Raw genomic sequence first — 23,199 nt, forward strand, 5'->3', positions numbered from 1 at the left:
TGTTTGATTAATGTTTTTCCTCTTTTTCTTCTTTTTTCAATTAATAAACAATAAAAAGAAATAAAACGTATTTTCCATGCATAATTTTCTCTTTTGACAAATTTTGTGCTAAAAGTCTTATAATAAAAATAAACAGCTAAAATGGCAAAAATGAATACAAAATAAAAACTAAAATAAAATAATAGATAATAATGATATAAAATGCTATACAAATGCAAACAGTCTAAAACAAAAATCATGAAATTAACAAATAACAATAGATAAAAATTATCACTCAAACAAAATAAAAAGCATACAAATTATTTAAAAATTTGGTGTCTACATTTCCAGTAGTTCCAAGTCTAAATTGAGTCCTTTGACTCCTTTGAAGTCTAGGTCAGTCTGTGACACACGTTTTTAATCTTGTCCATGTCCTAGCTCATCGGTTACCTTCCTTTCTTTCTTTACGATGCATACTTCCCTTTTAACTCCTTGAGTCATTAATTTTAGTGGATTTCCAGCAGTTTACTAGTAGCTTTTCTATCCCAAAAGTCAAATCTCTTTGCCAAAATTTTAGCTTATTAACCGTCCCTTGAGTTATCTCAAAAATCAAGTTTGTCACATTCTAGTTGTTCAATTGGTAAGCTTGGATGATCACCTTGAGAAAACTCTAATTTCTTCAAGGAAAGTGACCAAGGGCCTTGAGCAAATATTTAGTGAGATTAATAGAGTGTTGTGTGATAAACACAAGTGATTGAGTGTAAACGCGTGAGGGAGTGAAGCGAGATAAATTTTCTTTATTGCACTAACTTTTGTTGCAGGTTTATCTAAGCATAGATGAAAGTGAACCAAAAGTTGACCTGACACTTAAAATGGAGGCCTTGTTTGGAGATTTCGCTAGGTAAATGAACAACAACATTGACATGTTTCATGAGCGAATGGATATGATGGAACTTACACAAACTCTATCTAAAGGTAGCCGAAGCAAAGTTTCACTTGGAGAGTCCGAAAGTTCCAATAGCAAAGAGGAGTATGTGAGGAAACCTAGGCAAGAACAAAAGGGCCGTGTTCTTGACAATTAAGGGAATTAAATTGAAAATTCCTACTTTTCGAGGCAAATTGGATCCGAAAGCATACATGGAATAGGAGCGCAAGATTGAGAAGATTTTTTTAATGCAATAGTTATATCGAGGAGCAAAAGGTGAATTGGCAGCCATCAAGAATTCATGAATTATGCTATGGTTTGGTGGGACCAAATACGTACAAGTCGAAGGAGAAACCGTGAACGTCCAATTGAAACATAGGATAAGCTAAAAGGAATCATGAGGAGGCATTTCATTCCTAACTACTACCATCGAGATTTGCACCATAAATTGCAAACTCTCATTCAAGGAAACAAGAGTGTTGAGGATTATTACAAGGAGATAGAGATGGCAATGATGCCCACAGATGTTCATGAGGACTTAGAGGGTACTATGTCACAAATTTTGAATGGATTGAGACCAAAAATTGCAAAGGCTATCGAATTTCAGCATTACATGGAGATGAACGAGATATGTTGAATAAAACTGTCAAGATGGAAAGACGCATCAAGAGGAGGGGTAGTACACAACCAATTTCAAATTTCCAGCCTACGACTAGGAGGAATTCCTAGCTTGAGAGACAGGACAAACCCTTGGCTTCCACTTCTCGATCTAAGCCATGAAATGATGCAACCAAACCACCTAACAAAGTTGCACAAGAAGCACCTAAGTCTCGCAATCGCGATACTAAGTATTTCGAGTGCCAAGGGTTTGGACATGTCACATCTCAGTGTCCTAATCAACAAGTCATGATCATGATGTCCAATGGCGAAGTGGTGAACGATGATAAGGATGAATATGAGGGTATGCCACCATCGGTTGAGGAGGATGAGCAATTACCAACTAATGAAGAGATTGGATGCTTAGTTGCTCACAAAGCATTTACTACTCGAGTTAAGGAAGATGATGAAACTCAATGGGAAAATATCTTCTACACGAGGTGTCACATAAAAAACAAAACTTGCAGCTTGATCATTGATAGTGGAAGTTGTGCCAACATTGCTAGGTTGTTGATGGTGAAGAAATAGGCATTACCAACTACTAGACATCCAAGACCCTATCATCTTCAATGGTTGAATGAAGGTGGTGATGTACATGTATATAAGCGGGTACACGTTCCATTTAGAATTGGAAAGTATGAAGATGAGGTTTTATGTAATGTTGTTCCTAGGCAAACGAGTCATATCTTGTTAGGACGTCCTTGGCAATTTGATAAGCATGTCATTTATGATGGAATTCTAACAAATACTCTTTCATGCATTGTAATAAGAAAATTGTATTTGTACCCTTGACTCCTAGACAGGTTTATGAGGATCAAGTGAAACTTCAAAGAGAGAGTGAGATAGAAAATGAGAGGAAAAACAAAGAAAAGGTTGAGAGGAAAAAATAAGGGAGATTGGGTGAGAAAAATGAGGAGAAAAAGGCAATATGTGAGTTGGCCATTGAGGTGAGAAAAGAGAGAAAACAAAACATGATCGTAAAAGCCAAAGAGGTTAAGAGAGCAATGTTTTCACAACAACTCTTATATTGTACTCTTGTGCAAAGAGGCATTGATTGCCACTAATGAATTGGATAACGCTTTGTTTTCTAGTGTTTTGTCCCTTTTGTAGGTACAACAAAACAAAATAGCGTTGGTTGTGTTATGTACTATTCCCAGGCATCTTGAAGATTTGCAGTGCTGTCATGGAATTACATGTTGCTACTGTTGATTTATAGAGCAATGCATGCTATCAAATGTCCGAATTCCAAGGATAAAGGGATGTTATATTTTGCTAAATTTTAATGCTGCACTCAATTTGTTTCAATTAAATTTTGATACAGCAATATTCATTAGAACGTCATTATTATTTTTCTGCAAATTTGGTAGCTCATTGGTTGTTATGTGTTTTGTAGGATTTGTTGCTTCTAATTCACTTGAACTGGAAACCTTGAAGAACTTCCATTCTACAACCTTATCCCAGACGGAAGATATGGGAGTCAAAGTTCCAGTTGCTATTCGTCATGGACATGCAATTACAAGCATTGAGAAGTTGCAAAATTCACTTTTGTTCGCTGCTATGAATGTGCATACATCCATTCTTTAGCTGCTTCAACACTATGTACTTCCAAAGAGAGTTCGTGAGCGACATTGATCACCATTCACCTCAACCTTCGTGCATGGAGTTCAAACTATGTAATCGCCACATGAAATGCTTAGTTTGTGTTGTGATATATCCATGCGTGATCCAATCTAAGTGAACTGATGAGGGAGATCTCGATATTGGTACCGTGGCTATCACTTGTTTGATCACTATGGGTTTTGATCTAGGTGGAAGATGTCTAGTGTTCTTTCTATCCTTAACCATTTTCCATGAAGATTTAAGGGCAAATCATTCTCAAGAGGAGGGAAATGATATGAGCATGAAAGCTGTCCAAGAGCTGATCAGTACAAGTCTTCACTCATGATAGGCGTGTCCACGTCTAACTCAGTGCGAGTCTTCTAGTCGTGATTAGGTCATTTGTAGTTGAGTTCTTTTGAGTTTTTAGTAGTTAAAATAAAGCCGTCGAATTAAGGATGTTTGATCTGCTTGGTTAGTTAGGGTTTTTTATGAGTCATTTCTTTAAGTTGTTTAGTCATTTTGTTTGGAATAAATTTGGTCAGTTTTGGATTATGTTAGGGCCGAAAATTAGCTAGGTATTTTGAATCTAGTTAGGTCCAGTCCAATGGTTAGGATAAGTGGTGTAATCCTAGTCCCAATTGGATTCGTTTATTGGTTGTAACCATGGCTATAAATAGTTGTTCTTTCTTGGAATAAAGGGTTCGGAATTTTTTCCAGCAAATAACTCTTGAGAGTTGTCTCTTAGCTTCCTCACGAGCTCTTCTTGAACATCTTAGAGAGGTCGTAAGTGTTCAATTGGATTATCGATCTAGAAACGCATTAGATTGTGGCGTCATTCTACCAATTCAATTCATACTAAGTTGTCCTAGTACGAATTGAGTTTTTGCTACTCAAATCTTAATACACTAATTCTAGTTATGTGGCTTGTCGTGTGCGAGTTGCATCTGGAATAGGGCATAGGTTGTATCATATTTGCCGAAATGGATATCAATTCAAGGCACTAAATGAGACAATAACAAATATCATGTGTTGAAATCAAGTGAGATAAAGGTTGATTATATCACAATAATCATTTAATAGAGAAATGGTTATTGAAATAGCTATTTTCATTCTCATTTGGTTTATAATTAATTCAAAATCATCACTTACAGTAAACTAGAAGTTTACTGTTCCCAAAAATTTATGATTTGACAAAAAGTGAGAATTTACATGATTTTTAAAGCTGACAAGTACTCGTACATTCCCCTTTATATTATATATGGTTCCAACAAAAATTTAAAAATTTATGTCGGATATGAATCACCCTTTACAATAAAACATCGTAAAATATTGATGGGTGATCGATTTATCTGACAGCCCCACCTCACCCTAAGGCGAACCAAAGGGTTCGGCGGACCGCCTGCCCAACTCTCGTCGGGACTCATTCGTAACTTCATCAAAACTGGAAGAAAACTTCACGAATCAAATCGAATTGGACGGGCCGCTACCACGTCATCATCCAACCAGGTACAAGCAATCATTATGTGACATGAGAGAATGTACATTCCCAAATACAAATTTCACATCAACATGAGGAAACACTTTAATATATACATAGTAATGAGTTTACAAACCAAAAGGAACCATTGTATTCAAATACATTTAAGGTTTCCAACTTTCAAGGAGCTATGCAAACTAGTAGTTATACAAGTTCAATTCGTTCTTCAAAATGATCATTGGTCCAAAAGACGATTTCCTATAAGGAAAACAAGGATAACGGAACGGGGTGAGCTAGAAGCTCAATGAGGTACCAAAACTATAAACAGTAGAAATCATGAGAAAACATTTATATGTCACATATCCACATCAAGTAAACGAAATGAACGAACATCACACTTTAAAGGATACAGATGGCTCTCAGGAGCCAGATTTCCAATTGCAATACTTGATCCAAACCCGTTGACTCTCCGTCAACGTATAAAGAACCAATGCGTCCGTAGACCCCACTTTACACCAAATTCCGTCCACCAAACACCCATTTACCGGGCCCGCTCACCTCAACAGAAACAGAAATGGTAATACTCGAGTATACCGAAATCAAGGGTCTCAGTACCCAAAGATCCCAAAACAGACTACCGTGGTTCGTTATCTAATCGTTCAGGCCCTTGCCGGCCCGACTCGAATAACTTAGCCACAGGATTTGAGCTCATAGGTCACAGAAAGGTCGTTGGTTACAAGTTTCCAAACGACGTCCGAACAGATACAGATACAGGTACAGATACAGATATCAGATACAGATACAAATTCAGATTGACACCAAAATTGGCATATGAACAGACAAGAGAACGAGTGTGATAAAGTACACCCTCGTTTCAAACAAATTAAACAGATTGCAGAGCAGAAATCGAGTTAAACAGCAATGGAGGGGAGTGGTACACTCACCGGTTCAAATATAGACACTTCAAAAGTTTTCACTTCAGATTGGCTTTAATCACCAAGAAACCCTAAAATCATCAAAGTAAACCAATTGAAGGTTTCACATCCAAAATCGAGTAAACAAAATGCACATGTGAGGCTCGACTACTAGTCGTATGCCTCGCCAAATAATTACTAATGCAAGGGTACAAAACATGATTTTTGGGAACAAAAAGGTAACATGAAGACCTAGGTTCAACAACCCAAAAGCCCTTCATTTCTATCACAAGCCAATTCAAACTTAAAGGAACCAATCGGCCTAGAAAATTGGACAGCACTTCCCCTAAATTTCTTACTTTTCCAGCCATCACGGCTTCATTATTTTCCTCAATCAACTCCCAAAGTCATACTCAATATACATTGTGACGACCCCACCTCCCCCTAAGGCGAACCAGAGGGTTCGGCGGGCCGCCTGCCCGGCTCTCGCCGGGACTCAGTCGTTCACTAAAGTCCTCAAATGAATTACAAGAATAAACCTCAAATATATATCACATGGTCCACAAATATACATCCAAGTCTCCAATAATTACATGTCACAAATGCAGCGGAAACTAATTCCCAACTATACATCAAATGATTCCAAATCCAAAACTGTACAAGATATAGGCCATCCATTCACGTGAATAAGCACAACAAGTCCTGCCTTCGCCTTGAGCCCTGTGGAGGGGAATAAAATATTTTTGGGGTGAGCTAGAAACTCAGCGAGTAACCAGAAAATCAGTAATCAAATCGGTTTAACAATATTTCTTTTCAATGATGTCATAAATCAATGATGTCATAAATCAAATGATAAGTCCAGAAACGATTACAGCATTTACAAAACATTAAATATGGAGTATCAATAATTCAAGAAACATGTACAATGGAAAGCGATAGTAACATTCATGAAAAGGATACGTTCATTTTTTTATAAATAATCCCTCGTTCATCTTTTTTTTTTCCCGATGTTGGCCGGTCTCCACCCATCCGGACGTAGCCGGACTCCACCCATCCGGATGTAGCCGGACTCCACCCATCCGGACGTAGCCGGACTACAAGGTAATACTCGAGTATACCAAATTCACCCAAGGTCACCATATCGCCCGACCGAGTCCGCTTCTGGCTCGAGTCGATCGGTAACGAAGGGCAGGGCCCAATTCAGCCAAACGGCTTACATTCATGCGCAACTAGCATTTAATCATTAATCATTGAAAATTTCATATTTATTTAGGTCGAGTGCGATAAAGTACACACTCGCCTAGAAAACTCGTTTTAACAATCATTGAATGCACTTAACATATTATCAATCAATAATAACAAGCCAATAAATCAAGTGATATAGCAAACAAGGAACACTTATATGCAAGCACGCATGATATGCAAGAAAACAGTTCAAAAGTAACATTGGAAACAGTTTAAAGGTAAATAATGCAAAAAACGGTTCATAAATAACTTTAGAAATAGTTTGAGGTCACTCACCTCAATGGCTCAGAAATCATCCATCATGTATCATTGCCTTGCTCAAACCCAAGTCTTAGATCACAAACTCAATGCAAACAAATCCTTTAAAAGTTCAGACAGCACTTCCCCTGAATTTGCTTACTTTTCCAGCCATCATGGCTTCATTATTTCCTCAGCCAGTCCCAAAGGTACACACCCAACAACAAGTTCATCCAATAGTCATTCAGCAAGCTCCAAGTAGTACTACTACAAGTCAAGCTAAGGAAAAGTTCGGAAATGAAGGTTAAGCTCAAAACCAGAAAAATAGCTTTTGACATCCTTTTACGGTAATGGCACCAAAGGCACTACGATTGTCGGATGAAGGTACAAGATACACCGTTTCGAAGCTAAGAGATAGGGCTTGAATATTACAGAAGGTCACTCAACCCAATTTCGAGTGTAACCAGGTCAAAAATGCAAGCAACTACACCAGAATCACAAAAACAGCTTCACAGAACGCATTCTAGCGGAAACATCATAACTCAGGCTCTCCAAGTTCAAATCTAGAAATTCCAAAACCAACTGATAGCTAAGAAATAGGGATAAATTTCATCAGAAGGCCTCAACAACTAATTCGGAAGCAATCCTGACCAAAACAACCAATTACAGGCGCAATTCTTACATTCGGATAAAACCAGAACAGCAATAGTAATTTCGACTTTTATCATTCTACACTACTCCGATTGACCTGAAATTTTGTATACACCTCTATAATGTCATTCCCTACAACTTTCATGTTTTAAGCCAAGGCCAATTCGGCCTCTAACTAGGAGCTAAAAATTCGGACAGAATGCTCCCTCAAGAACCCTAATTTTCTGAAATTTCTTCCAAACCAGAAATTGGTTGCAATTAATCACTTTTTCCACCTCCTAGAGTCATTATATACCATTTCCAATCATCATAGATAGCCACACAATCATGCTTATATTAAAACAGAAAAATCCCCAAAAATAAAAAAAAACTTCATCACTTCAACCACAAATCAAAAAATAATCCATAATATTGCATCCCATACCACCACTAATCATGATTTAAGCATCAATTAAGGGAGGAGGGTGGTTCTTCACAATTCACCTTAGAAACAAGAGAGAGAGCAACTTGTCACCTTAGCTTCCCAAACAACTCCACCAAACAACTCACAAACACTAAGTGAAGAGGTTTTATGGAGTAATTGCAAGATCAAATGGTTGGATGGTTCAACTTGAGCAAGATTGGAGCTAAAACTTGAAGAGTTTTCTTTCTTTCTTGAGAGAGAGAGGGTCGGCCAAGCTTACAGAAATTTAGGGGCTTTTTGGGTCAAAATTGAGTATTAGTAAAGGTAAGAAATAATGGTCAAAGTCAAGGATGAATAGGAAGGTGACCCTTTTTAATGCAACTCTATCCTTTTGTCTCTCCAATGATAGTCCATCTAGGTATCCTCTAATTATCTCTTAACACCTGATAAATTAAACCCAATATACAAAACTTAACCTAGTTGGCCAAAATATTCCGAATTTTCCGCACTAGCAGGTCCCACATCCGATATACGCTCATAATTTCTCAAAAACTAACCGATACTAGAAAAATCATTTAAAAAACTATATTTACTCATAAAATTTTTTTGCACAATTTTTTTGAATAAAGAAAAGGTGGAAAAACGTGTAATTAAAATAAATTAAAACCTAGAAAGTAAGAAAATTACGGGTCCTCACACTCTCTCCCCCTTAAAGAAATTTCGTCCTCGAAATTTTTTTATCAGCGGAATCCATCAAATCTAAGGTACCTAACGGATCGTACCTTCTACGTCCTCAGACAAATCAGGAACCTGATGATGCTCCAGGGAATATACTCGAGCCGGTACTTTCGCTCCAGTCCCTTTTCCTTTCGACTGTCCAGGGTTGGTCTTGGCTGGTTGCTGAGAGTTAGTCTTGGTTGGTGGCGGAGTCCCTCTCCGCTCGCGCAGGCGAGCTGGACAGTTAGCAATCCGATGTTCAGCGCTTCCACAGCGCAAGCATTTTCCTTCTTTCTTCCAGCAATTGGTTTCAGTATGATTTGGCCCTCCACAATATCCACAGGAACCACGAGTAGCAGAGACTGATCCCCCCTGTGGAACACCACCTGTCACCCCCGGTAGCCGTACTCCCCCATTTCCCTTTCCAACTTTAGGGGTTGTACTATTATCCGCTTGTTCTGAGCTGCTCCCTGGAAAGCCCCTTTTCTTGGTTTGGAAGTTTCTCACTTGTAGCCTCGCATCTTCAATCCGTTGAGCTTTCTCCACAGCATCACTAAAGGTACTAAGTTGAGCTACCGCCAAATCCTTTTGAATCTCAACATTTAGTCCCCGAATAAAACGCCTTATTCGTCTTTGTTCGGTGACGATCAGTTCAGGCGCAAACTTAGACAACTGAGTGAATTGACTCTCATACTCGGCTACAGTTTGAGTTCCCTGGCGAAGCCGAATGAATTCATCTTCCTTCTTTTCTTGGATGAGAGGAGGGAAAAACTTGGCGTTAAATTTTCTCATAAAGTTCGCCCACGTCTTCGAGGTTTGTTCTCTTTCCCATTTCATTCGAATGACATTCCACCAGGAACGGGCGGCTCCCTCTAGTTGAAAGACAGCAAATGTTACCTGTCTCTCCTCGGTATAGTGTAAGGCAGCGAAAATATCGATCATCTTCTCCAGCCACTTCTTAGCTACGTCAGGATCAGGGCCTCCAAGAAATTTGGATGGGGAGAACTTCTGAAATCTCTCAAGGGCTCTATCCTCGCCCTCTATGTGATTACCAGGGTTCCCAGGGTTGGGGTTAGGGTTTTGACCCTGTTGGTGCACCACTTGGGCTAGCAAATCAGTCATTTGCTGCATAGCAGCGGCTATTTGGACGTTGGGGTCAACCCTAGGTTCAGAGTTTGGTTCATATGAGGTTTCTCCAGTGCGCCTCTCAGATTTAGGTTGCCTAATTCCACGCCCGCGGCCCCGTCCACTACGAGTGCCTTCCATTGGTCTAATAAATCTAGGGTCGAAACGGGAATATAATATTAAACATAGGTAGGCAAAAGCAAGTAGCAAAAGGTACGCACAGATCAAAAGTATCCATATATAACATAACTGTATCAAACAAGCCACATAGTAGCAATCAATTAAATACAAATCCATGAAAGTAGCGGGGTTATCCAAAAGTACTATAGACACACTAGGTCACAAGTACAAGAATAACTAACGAAAAACTTTTCCCCTCTAGGACTCCGTCCATAATCTATGATAACAATTCCATATCAAGGTCGATCACGCTTAACCACACCCGAACAGACCACACGAAGTTCTATCGTATCACATTTCTAGTTTTCCCAAGTCCTTTCTAACCTAGGCTTTCCTCTTTTTCGTATCCGGGCGCAAGAATCCCATCTAAGATAATTCACAACTCGAGCCGGCCGGTCCCAAGCGTAAATCATCCATATTAAAGATTCCTACCCGACATACATACCTAACTTCCTCAAGTCCCATGATAAAGATCTTTACACTTATAACATGCATAGTTCATAGCTTACGCTCAAACGAGCACTTATACCTTTTGACGCTTTGACGCATTCACAAAAGCAGGGCCATAACACCACTTGGCCCAAACTCTCTCCACCCAGAGACCACGCGAAGTGGCTCTGATACCACCTGTGACAGCCCCACCTCACCCTAAGGCGAACCAAAGGGTTCGGCGGACCGCCTGCCCAGCTCTCGCCGGGACTCATTCGTAACTTCATCAAAACCGGAAGAAAACTTCACGAATCAAATCAAATTGGATGGGCCGCTACCACGTCATCATCCATCCAGGTACAAGCAATCATTATGTGACATGACAGAATGTACATTCCCAAATACAAATTTCACATCAACATGAGGAAACACTTTAATATATACATAGTAATGAGTTTACAAACCAAAAGGAACCATTGTATTCAAATACATTTAAGGTTTCCAACTTTCAAGGAGCTATGCAAACTAGTAGTTATACAAGTTCAATTCATTCTTCAAAATGATCATTGGTCCAAAAGACGATTTCCTGTAAGGAAAACAAGGATAACGGAACGGGGTGAGCTAGAAACTCAATGAGGTACCAAAACTATGAACAGTAGAAATCATGATAAAACATTTATAGGTCACATATCCACATCAAGTAAACGAAATGAACGAACATCACACTTTAAAGGATACAGATGGCTCTCAGGGGCCAGCTTTCCAATTGCAATACTTGATCCGAACCCGTTGACTCTCCGTCAACGTATAAAGAACTAATGCGTCCGTAGACCCCACTTTACACCAAATTCCGTCCACCAAACACCCCTTTACCGAGCCCGTTCACCTCAACAGAAACAGAAATGGTAATACTCGAGTATACCGGAATCAAGGGTCTCAATACCCAAAGATCCCAAAACAGACTACCGTGGTTCGTTATCTAATCGTCCAAGCCCTTGCCGGCCCGACTCGAATAACTTAGCCACAGGATTTGAGCTCATAGGTCACAGAAAGGTCGTTGGTTACAAGTTTCCAAACGACGTCCGAACAGATACAGATACAGATATAGATACAGATATCAGATACAGATACAGATTCAGATTGACACCAAAATTGGCATATGAACAGACAAGAGAACGAGTGTGATAAAGTACACCCTCGTCTCAAACAAATTAAACAGATTGCAGAGCAGAAATCGAGTTAAACAGCAATGGAGGGGAGTGGTACACTCACCGGTTCAAATATAGACACTTCAAAAGTTTTCACTTCAGATTGACTTTAATCGCCAGAAATCCTAAAATCATCAAAGTAAACCAATTGAAGGTTTCACATCCAAAATCGAGTAAACAAAATGCACATGTGAGGCTCGACTACTAGTCGTATGCCTCGCCAAATAATTACTAATGCAAGGGTACAAAACATGATTTTTTGGAACAAAAAGGTAACATGAAGACCTAGGTTCAACAACCCAAAAGCCCTTCATTTCTATCACAAGCCAATTCAAACTTAAAGGAACCAATCGGCTTAGAAAATTGGACAGCACTTCCCCTAAATTTCTTACTTTTCCAGCCATCACAGCTTCATTATTTTCCTCAATCAACTCCCAAAGTCATACTCAATATACATTCATCACCACAGCCGTTCAATAGGCTCAAGGTTATCCAAGTATAAAAGTTAGCTAGGAAAATGACCGGAAATAAAAGTCAAGCCCTAGAATATTACAATAAGCACAAGAAGACTCGATTACAAGTCATAAACCAATGCCAACACGATTACAATAGGGTTCCATAAGCATATATAAGCATTAGAGGAAACCAGAAAAATCCGGAAATGGAATTAGCTTTAGCCCTGAAAAAATAGTTTTTGACCTCATTTCACGGTAATGGCACCAATTTCACTACGATTATTGGATGAGGGTACAAGACCCACCATTTCGAAACTAAAAGACAGGGCTACAACATCACAGAAGGTCACTCAACCCAGTTTTGAGTGCAAACAGGTCAAAAATGCAAGATACTACATAAAAAACGTAAAACAGATTCACCAAAACGCATTCCAGCGGAAAACATCATAACTCAGGCTCTCCAAGTCCAAATCCAGAAATTCCAAAACCAGCTGAAAGCTAAGAAACAGGGATAAATTTCATCAGAAGGCCTCAACAACCAATTCAGAAGCAATTCCAGCCAAAACAACCAATTACAGGCGCAATTCTTTACATTCGGGTAAAACCAGAACAGCAATAGTAATTTCGACTTTTCTCATTCTACACTACTCCGATGGACCTAAACTTTTGTAGACACCTCTAAAATGTCATTCCCTACAACTTTCATGTTTTAAGCTAAGGCCAATTCGGCCTCTAACTAGGAGCTAAAAATTCGGACAGAATGCTCCCTCAAGAACCCTAATTTTCTGAAATTTCTTCCAAACCAGAAATTGGTTGCAATTAATCACTTTTTCCACCTCCTAGAGTCATTATATACCATTTCCAATCATCATAGATAGCCACACAATCATGCTTATATTAAAACAGAAAAATCCCCAAAAATAAAAAAAAAACTTCATCACTTCAACCACAAATCAAGAAATAATCCATAATATTGCATCTCATACCACCACTAATCATGATTTAAGCATCAATTAAGGGAGGAGGGTGGTTCTTCACAACTCACCTTAGAAACAAGAGAGAGAGCAACTTGTCACCTTAGCTTCCCAAACAACTCACAAACACTAAGTGAAGAGGTTTTATGGAGTAATTGCAAGATCAAATGGTTGGATGGTTCAACTTGAGCAAGATTGGAGCTAAAACTTGAAGAGTTTTCTTTCTTTCTTGAGAGAGAGAGGGTCGGCCAAGCTTGCAGAAATTTAGGGGCTTTTTGGGTCAAAATTGAGTATTAGTAAAGGTAAGAAATAATTGTCAAAGTCAAGGATGAATAGGAAGGTGACCCTTTTTAATGCAACTCTATCCTTTTGTCTCTCCAATGATAGTCCATCTAGGTATCCTCTAATTATCTCTTAACACCTGATAAATTAAACCCAATATACATAACTTAACCTAGTTGGCCGAAATTTTTCGAATTTTCCGCACTAGCGGGTCCCACATCCGATATACGCTCATAATTTTCTCAAAAACTAACCGATACTAGAAAAATCATTTAAAAAACTATATTTACTCATAAAATTTATTTGCACAATTTTTTTGAATAAAGAAAAGGTGGAAAAACGTGTAATTAAAAGAAATTAAAACCTAGAAAGTAAGAAAATTACGGGTCCTCACAATTTATGATTCCTAGCATTAAGGGGAGGAAAAGATCAATGAAAAGGGACTCACTTGAAAAGTTTCATTGAATTTTCTTGATCCTCATACAAAATATTATGAACTAGAAGTTCAAAAGTTATTCATTTGTAGAAAAAATTGCAAATCAATTGTTAGATATATTTATAGACTCTAGATGAGTTGTTAAATCAAATAATTCTTGCAAGAAATACTCTAGTTAAAGTTGATATCCCTGAAGGATATGTACAAATGCTATAAATGAATTAAATGCTGGCTCACCCAAATAGACATCTTGATTTCAAATATTTTCGATTATTAGATAAATGTTATGACAAAATTCAACCTCTTGAAGAAGTCACTCGTGAAGAGCCAACTCTTGAGGAGAATAAAATCGTAGAAAATTTAAAATTGAACCCTAAACAAATAAATATTTTTAAATATTGTAGCATTTGATTTAACTGAAATTAATAAGGATCATGAACCTAGATCGGTTGATAAATATTGGCAAAAAAATAATTTGCCAAAGTGGAAAGATGCTAGCTAATCCAAATTGGATTCATTGACCAAAAGGAAAGTTTTTGGATGTGTAGTTCAAACACCTAAAGTTGTAAAACTAGTGGGATATAAATGGGTATTTGTAAGGAAACGAAATGAGAAAATGAAATTGTGACATACAAAGCAAGGTTCATAGCCCAAGGATTTTCACACAGACCTGGGTTTGATTATGATGAGATGTATTCACCTGTAGTGAATGTGATCACATTCAAATATTTTGTGAGTTTAGCAATGCATGAACAACTAGATGTGTCTAATGTATGCAGTCACTACTTATTTATATGGAAATCTTAGTAATGATATTTTTATGAAAGTCTCTGAAGTATTTAACATGCTTGAAGCATGTAAGTCAAATCCCACAGATAGCCTATATATATATATATATATATATAAACACAAGGCTTTTACTCCCACAATTGGCCATGTGGTGGCATTTGGGGCTAGAAGGAATTGTGCAAAAAGTTTTCTCCCACTAGCATCCTCTATTTTTTCACTTTTGACTAGAACAATGCATCACTATTGAGGGCATTCACGTCTTTATGATTTTAATGACTATTTTGCCCCGCAAGAAACAATAGTACCTCCAACCAGTAGCAAAATGTTGAGGGCCATTTTTTACCTTTCACACATCATTCTTTTCCTTACTTCATCTTTCCATCCCATCCCTTTCTTTTCCTCTCAGGCAAAGAATAGTGGCAGCTCAACTACTGTGCAAAATAGTCAGATGGGTCTTCCTCTCTCTTGAGCGTCCTTCATTTGATTTGGCAAACTTCTAAATAGATTAGGTTGTACTAATTGGCTGAAAAATCAATAATTTTTTCCCCAAATTATGCTTGGCCCTTGGATTCAATTTATTCATACTTCACCCAATCTCCCAACCGTGAGATTGTTGCACAAAAAATACATTTCCAGATTTTTTTTTGTTTCAACCTTGCAATAGTCATGATAAAAAAAAAAGATAAGGTTCTTAGTTACTTAGAATTTTATTTCCCAGGAGGAATAGGAAAGCAAAAGGGGAACATAGAACTTTTTTACTTCATAAAGTTCTTGATTTTTTACTTGCCATATCTGAGTTTTGTCATTGGAAGCAAAAACCAGCAACCAAAAAGCCATCTCACTATTGATGGCTTCTTCTGCACAGTGTTCTCTAGTAAGAGTCATGCTTCCTCTCTTTTGATTAATTTTTTTACATAAGAATAGTAGACAAATAAAAAGAGTAAAATGTTGACACTTTGTTTTTGGATTTTAGATAATTTTTATGTTGTAGTTTCTTTAACTTCACTGGAAGGACTAAAATTTTTGCTTGATTTAGATTATATTATGCTCATAGCCAGTATTGGAAAAATGGGTCTTGTGATATTGATTTTTTTGGGTGCAGAAATGGTTGGAAGATAACTTGCACCCTAACTGTTTGTGGAAATGTCTAAGTGAAGAGAATTTTGTTGTAACGATCTTATGATGCTTCATGAATGAAGTCTTTGTTAGTTTTTCTTTTTGGGTTTTGTTATAAAGATGCCAATTCTTATTTGAATTTCATAATTTTTTAGGCAACACACTCAAGGAGCATACATATAGTCTTATATGTTACATAGTTGGTATACTGAGAGAAGCAACTATTTTTGTGTGTATGTGCATGCACGTGCGCATGTGTATATATCTGTATGTATCTTTATTGATTGTAAGTGTAACTAGTTTCATGTTGTCGCAGGATTTAAAATTAATAGGCTGCTAATTTTCATATCCATATTCATGTAGTTTCTTATTATAAAAAATGCACATATAAAAAATCTTGGCCTTGCAGTTCATATTTTTCTTTTATTGATTACTTTGCAATTTCTTTGAATTTTATTGTTATTCAAAACTCATTAGAAATGTCCTAGCAGTTTTGGCATGGAAATGTCCCAACATTACTTATGGTTATGCCTTATACAGCAATACAATTTATAGTGTTACACAAATTGAAGACCTTGGCATCTAGTTCTTCAAAGTCATGTTGTTTAAACTCTCGGTTTCCTTCGCAAAAAAAAATTCTTGTAACCGATTTATATCAATTTAATCTCCGATATAGTTACTTTTACCTTTTGTCCATTTTATTCTGCTAGTAAGCATATCCATAATTCTATCATATTCATGTGGATATGAAGTGGATGCATGTTTGATCATCTAAGGGTTGTGATCTTGTGGTTTTGTTATTCTACTTGCATGTCTACATTTCTGATGGTTTCGAAGGTCAATCTTAATTTTATCTTAGATACAGTTTTGGTTTGTGACAAATCTGAGATCTAGTTCTTCCTATATAAACTGTCTACTCAAGGGCCATGATTAGAGCCTTAATTCTAGAGAATAATTTTGAGTGCCTCTAACAAATGCTATGTGACTTACCTTGTGCCTTTTGGTCTAATGCAATGGCCTTATTCTTTTTTGTCAATGCAGAGGATCATATTCATTTAAGTCCTTATCTCTCATATGTTAGTGGATCATTAGTAGGCTGTGTAGCTACTATTGGATAATATCCATTTGTCTTTTGAGGACTATTTTAGCTTCACAAGGAGAACCAAAACTGTTGTACTGGAGCATAGAACACAAATTTAGTATTTTTAACTGAATTGCTTTTGACATTTGTCACTAAATCATTACTATGATGTGAAGCCAATGATGGAATAGAAATTTCTATTTTGTGCAATATCTATATATTGGAATCTTCCAATTTCTGTTGCTTATAAATTTTTTTTAAAGATGACTTTCATGCATAGTTTAAGTTTGTTATTAGTCATTATTAAAAATTAAATTGTAGCTTACATTCTCCTGTGCACTTAACTTCTATACAGGTGTATCCAAACATGAGGACTACTTTTGTTGGTATACTCCAACATCGTGGTATCCAAGGGCTCTATGCTAGATTGATAGTTATGCTTATTGAAATTGTTCCTTATGCAAGCCTTCAGTTTCGTATGTGTGATACGTTCAAGCGCTAGATGATGGTTAGCTTCTATTTCTTAATAAGCTTCTTCTTCTTAGCAAGAAGTTGCTGAAAAATCTCATGCTGCTCTTAAATCTTGGGATACATTGCATAGATTTGAGTGGAAATAATATATTTGTTTGTGACTTCCTCCCTCCCCTTCCATCTCCAATCATGGGATCTAGGTAATGCTGTAAAATTTTGTGTTCTATTAGATTCTTGACTTGATGATTTCATACTTATCTTGAATCAGGAGGGGAACTTTATGGTTCTGCACTTTAATTTTATCTATTCCAATTTTTTTAGGCTTGGAACAGATACAGATCTTCTCATCCAAATGAATTAGACCTATCCCTTTCAAACTTCTAGCTTTTCCTTTATGGGCTAGCTACTGGTACGTGTGCTAAAGCTCTTTGTTATCCATATGATGCGGTCCAGAAGAGGTTCTAGGTAAATTTCTATTTTTCAGTTTATTTTCAGCTTGTTATATCCTCTTAACACTATGATTTGCCAAACAATTCTGGAAGGGACTTTATCATATTGGTTGCAATTGGTATCACCTTTATTCGTTGCCAGAATATACTTGTTGCTGATGTTTCTTTTTTTTTTTGTTTTATTTTATGAAATTTGCTTCAAAAGTAGAGGATAAATATGTGGAAAAAGAGACCTACTTAGACTATCAAGCGCTAATTGGTGAAGGATTTGCCTTTTTTTGGCTTTCTTCTCTGCATGTTGGTTTTTGCCAGTTCTTTTTGAACAAATTATAAACTTAAGTTTTGTCCTTCATTCTAAATCAATTGCATAGAATATTATGCATAAGAAATATGTATTGTCAAGAATAAGGGAGTTCAAAAAAGACAAGTTGGAATTGATACTAGTGTTTAATGCCAGTTCTTGCATAAAAGCTAACATGGGTCAAGCTTAGTTTTGAATTTTTCATTGGAAAAAAAAATTCTCAAGAATTTTGCAGGGTTATATGGTTTAGAATAAAGCTTCTCTTTTGTTAGGTTGTCTCGAGAGTAAAAAATTGCGGAAGCTGATCGATTAATTGGGAGGGAACTCAGGAAGTGTTAGTGCATGAAAATGTGTTGTTCTTAATGGGGTTCACAAGAAATGAAATTGATAGAGTATTTTACTACACTACAAATTTTAAAACCTTATTACGCTATTTCCGCAAGTGCACGGTTTGTTTATTGAGTATAGGGATAATAGGTGTCGATCACATAGGAATTTAGAGTTTGACAATCATTTGAATTTAATCACTTGTTTTGTTATATAGACAATCAAAGTTTAAGAAAGTAAAAAGCAAATAAAGTTAACTAGGCAGTAAAATCATCCTATTTTAGGTGGCACAAGTTAGAAATTAGTTCAAGCGGCACAACTGACCATAAGAGTTAGTAATAAATAATGTAAAATTGGCCATTAGGTGGTAAACCAACCATGCAGGCGGGTAAGTTGCAAGAAAGTAAATAAAAGTAAAGACAAGTTAGATTAGAATTGCGTGAAGATTAAGTGAGAAGATCCTAGGGATTAGAATCCCTTGTTATTTCAAGATTAGAAATTAGTTAAGATGATTAAGCTTATGCTTCCATGACTTGTCAATGAATAACTTCCAAATGTATGTACTTGCTTTTGCCAATGGATATTTAAGAGAAACCTGTGACGGCCCCACTTCCCCCTAGGGCGTACCAAAGGGTTCGGCGGGCCGCCTGCCCAACTCTCGCCGGGACTCAGTCGTTCACTACATCCCTCAAACAGATTACAATATAAATCTCATATATACATCAAATGTTCCAACATTTACATATCAAAAGTGAAGCGTCCACGCTTCCACTGCGCCACTCTGATCCATGATCCCAATTCTTATACAAGAGGAATTCCACAACAATAAAATCACAACAAGCCTTCCTTCGCCACGAGCCCTGTGGAGGGGAATAAAATAGTTTTGGGGTGAGCTAAAAGCTCAGCGAGTAACCAGAAAAATCAGTAATCAAATATATTTCACAATATTGCATTTCGATCCTTTCGATGATGTCATGATTCAAAGAACAAATGTCCGTTTATTGCTCTCGTTAGCCAGTGAAATCATAGTACTTGAACACCCAACGCTCAAATAGATGATTTAACATTAACATTAACATTAAGAGGGAGCCCCTTTTTGAGCTCCGGAGCCATTTGCTCCAAGTAAACAGAGGTGGAGACGTTGGGACGCACAAGACTCCCCAAGAACTCATTGAAGCCAAAATCTTATCATGAATTCACATGCAAGCACGCATGAGATGCAGTCGAGTAAATAATGCAAGAAATATTTCATAAGAAGCTTTAACAATAGTTTGGGGTCACTCACCTCCATGGCTCATAAATCATCCATCATATAACATTGCCTTGCTCAAATCCAAGTCTTAGATCACAAACTCAATGCAAACAAGTCCCTTCAAAGTTCGGACAGCACTTCCCCTGAATTTGCTAAATTTTCCAGCCATCATGGCTTCATTATTTCCTCAGCCAGTCCCAAAGGTACACACACAATAACAAGTTCATTCAATAGTCATTCAGCAAGCTCCAAGTAGTACTAGTACAAGTCAAGCTAGGGAAAAGTTTGGAAATGAAGGTTAAGCTCAAAACCAGAAAAATAGCTTTTGACATCCTTTTACGGTAATGGCACCAAAGGCACTACGATTGTCAGATGAAGGTGCAAGATACACCGTTTTGAAACTAAGAGATAGGGCTACAATATCACAGAAGGTCACTCAACCCAGTTTTGAGTGCAAACAGGTCAAAAATGCAAGATACCACATCAAAAACGTAAAACATATTCACCAAAATGCATTCTAGCGGAAACATCATAACTCAGGCTCTACAAGTCCAAATCCAGAAATTCCAAAACCAACTGAAAGCTAAGAAACAGGGATAAATTTCATCAGAAGGCCTCAACAACCAATTCGGAAGCAATTCCAGCCAAAACAACCAATTACAGGCGCAATCCTTACATTCGGGTAAAACCAGAACAGCAATAGTAATTTCAACTTTTCTCATTCTACACTACTCCGATTGACCTGAAATTTTGTAGGCACCTCTAAAATGTCATTGCCTACAACTTTCATGTTTTAAACTAAGGCCAATTCGACCTCTAACTAGGAGCTAAAAATTCGGGTAGAATGTTCCTTCACAAAACCTAATTTTCTGAAATTTCTTCCAAAACAGAAATTGATTGCAATTGACCACTTTTTCCACCTCATAGAGTCCTTAAACATCATTTCCCATCATCATATATAACCACACAACTATGTTCATATTAAAACAGAAAAATCCCCAAAAATTATAAAACTTCATCAAGTCAACCACAACTCAAGATATAATCCATCAAACCATCTCTTTAGCCATCACAAGTTACTAATTTAGCATAATCAAGAACAAAGAAAGGATTGCTAGACATGAACCTTGAAATATCAAGAAAGTTGATGGCTTAGTCATTTGCCTTCTCTAATCACTCCACCACTACCTTCAATCTTCCTAAACAAGTGACTTTTGTGGAGGAATTTGAAAGTTTAACGGTTGATTCACAAGATTGAGCAAGAAATGGAGTTGGAGTTGAAGGCTTTCTTCTTGTATTTTTGCTCCAAGAGGTTCGGCCAAGCTTGCAGAAATTTAGGTGCTTTTTGGGTCAAAATTGAGTATTAGTAAAGGTAAGAAATAATGGTCAAAGTCAAGGTTGAATAGGAAGGTGACACTTGTCACCCTTTTTAATGCAACTCTATCCTTTTGTCTCTCCAATACAAATATCTTAACACTTTGTAAAATAATATCACTTAATACAAAATTCCAACAAGTTGTCAAAAATATAATGCATTTACCGCACTTGCGGGTCCCACGTTCAAAATACGCTCTTAATTTCTCAAAAACTAACCGATACTAGAAAAATCATTTTAAAACTATCTTTGCTCATAAACTTTATCTGGGGAATTTTTCTAATCAAGAAAATGTAGAAAAGGCGGGCGATTAAAAAAATAAACCCTAGAAAATTAGAAAATTTCCGGGTTCTCAAACTCTTTTTTTTTTCGGGGCGTCACAAAACCCCCTTGACTAATTCCTTTAGAAATCATTTTTGCCAACTCCTTTAACTCTTTGTGTGAGGACTTGTATAATCCCTTATATATATTTTTTAAAATTCTCTTTAATTTGAAATTTATTACTATACAATAACTTTACTACTCATTCACTTCCTCAATAGTTACAAATAATCATAGAACCAAGGGTTTCCCCTTTATTTTCATCATTAGGGTAAACTGGGGTTTTTTATGTCTTTCGGTACTATGATTATTCGGTATGGAGTGTGTACTAAATTTGGTGGTTAAAAGTGAGTTTTAGATAAGAAAAAGTGTGTGATTAGAAGTAATAAAAATAAGTAAGTGAATTATAAGTGAAAAACCCTAGTACGTGCGAGTTAAGGAAAAAGGTGAGAACCCGACATTTTTCTTATTTTCTAGCCCTTATTTTAATTCCATGCATACATTTTCTATACTTTCCTTTATTCAATTAATTTTATAGTTATTTTTATAAGGAAATTAAGTTTTCAAGACAATTTTCCGATATAAGTTAGTCATGTGACATGAGTAGAGTATATTAGACGTGGGACCCACTAGTGCGGTAAGTGCGATAATTTTTGACAACTAGTTGGAGTTTTGTGTTAAGAGATATTATTTTTGTGAGAACCCCGAAAATTTATACAAGCCCTAGTGCATATTTCATTTGCATTTCTTTTAATTCTTTAATAAATTTTAGCATTACTTTCTCTTGTTTGCAGATAAGTACGTAAAAACAATTTTATGTGAAAAATAATATAATTTTTCTAAGTTATGAAATTTCTTGGTTTTGCTTGACTAAAGTAATACATCTGGAGTTAGAATAATTTATCGCCTTAGCATAAAATGTTAAAGTTTTTAGTTTCCATTACGATAAATTGAAGTCCTGCAAGATTGGTAGATAATCAAGCGTTTAAATCACTCTTGGGGATAATTTTTGGAATTAAGTTAGAATTAAGGTTTTAAGTGATCATTAAAAGGAAAAGTGAAAAGTCTAAATTACCCCTCACTATATTCCAAATTACCATGCAACACAAGAACCAATTTCCGGACAACATCATTCCTCACCACTCTTTCGGCCAATGCACAACTTCACTATCTCAACACTCAATCCTCACAAACACTCAACCTCTCTCTCAAAACCGCGGCATCCATCCTTCTTCCTCTTCATTTCTGTATCACAAACCACTACCGCACTCCACCTTCACCCGTGAGTATCGATAGAGAGAGAGAGAGAGAGAGTGAGCGGGAGAGTGAGCAGCAGCTTCATCCGAGAGCTGCAATCCGTGAGCTGCAGCGACTCTGCTGCTGTCCGTAAGTCTGAGGAAAGAAAGGAAAAGATGTGCGTAAGTCCCACCCATTCTGCACTTCCATTTCAACCAAGCTGCATTTCATCAGTTCCAGCCGCAACTTCACAGCTACCAACCCACGAACCAAACCTGTGCGTGAAGCCGAGAGGAAGGATAGAAAAATAATTTCAGTTCCCTTGTGCGTAAGCTAAGTCTGCTGTTGAGGTAAATTTCGGATCTAGAACACCTGATTAGAGGTTGATTGAGCTGATTAGGAGCATGCATGTTGAATTTATGTGTTGGATGATGATCTAGAAAAGAAAAGAAACCTGATGTGCGCTGAATGTGGGTTTGCCGAGACTGTTTTGGATTAATGCCGAGCTAATCTGTGTAACTCTGGATAATCTGAGTTTGCATTGTTGATTAAGTAACTAATCACTAACTAATTAATTTGTTTAAAGCT

At 37.1% G+C, this 23,199-nt stretch overlaps 1 pseudogene; it reads left to right on the plus strand.

The window, feature by feature from the left end:
* Nucleotides 1-1,301: 1,301 nt before the first annotated feature.
* LOC140010624 (mitochondrial thiamine diphosphate carrier 2-like) lies at nucleotides 1,302-17,815 on the plus strand (annotated as a pseudogene).
* Nucleotides 17,816-23,199: the final 5,384 nt, after the last annotated feature.

The sequence above is a fragment of the Coffea arabica genome, chromosome 7c, assembly GCF_036785885.1.
Source record: "Coffea arabica cultivar ET-39 chromosome 7c, Coffea Arabica ET-39 HiFi, whole genome shotgun sequence".
Classification (NCBI taxonomy): Eukaryota; Viridiplantae; Streptophyta; class Magnoliopsida; order Gentianales; family Rubiaceae; genus Coffea; species Coffea arabica.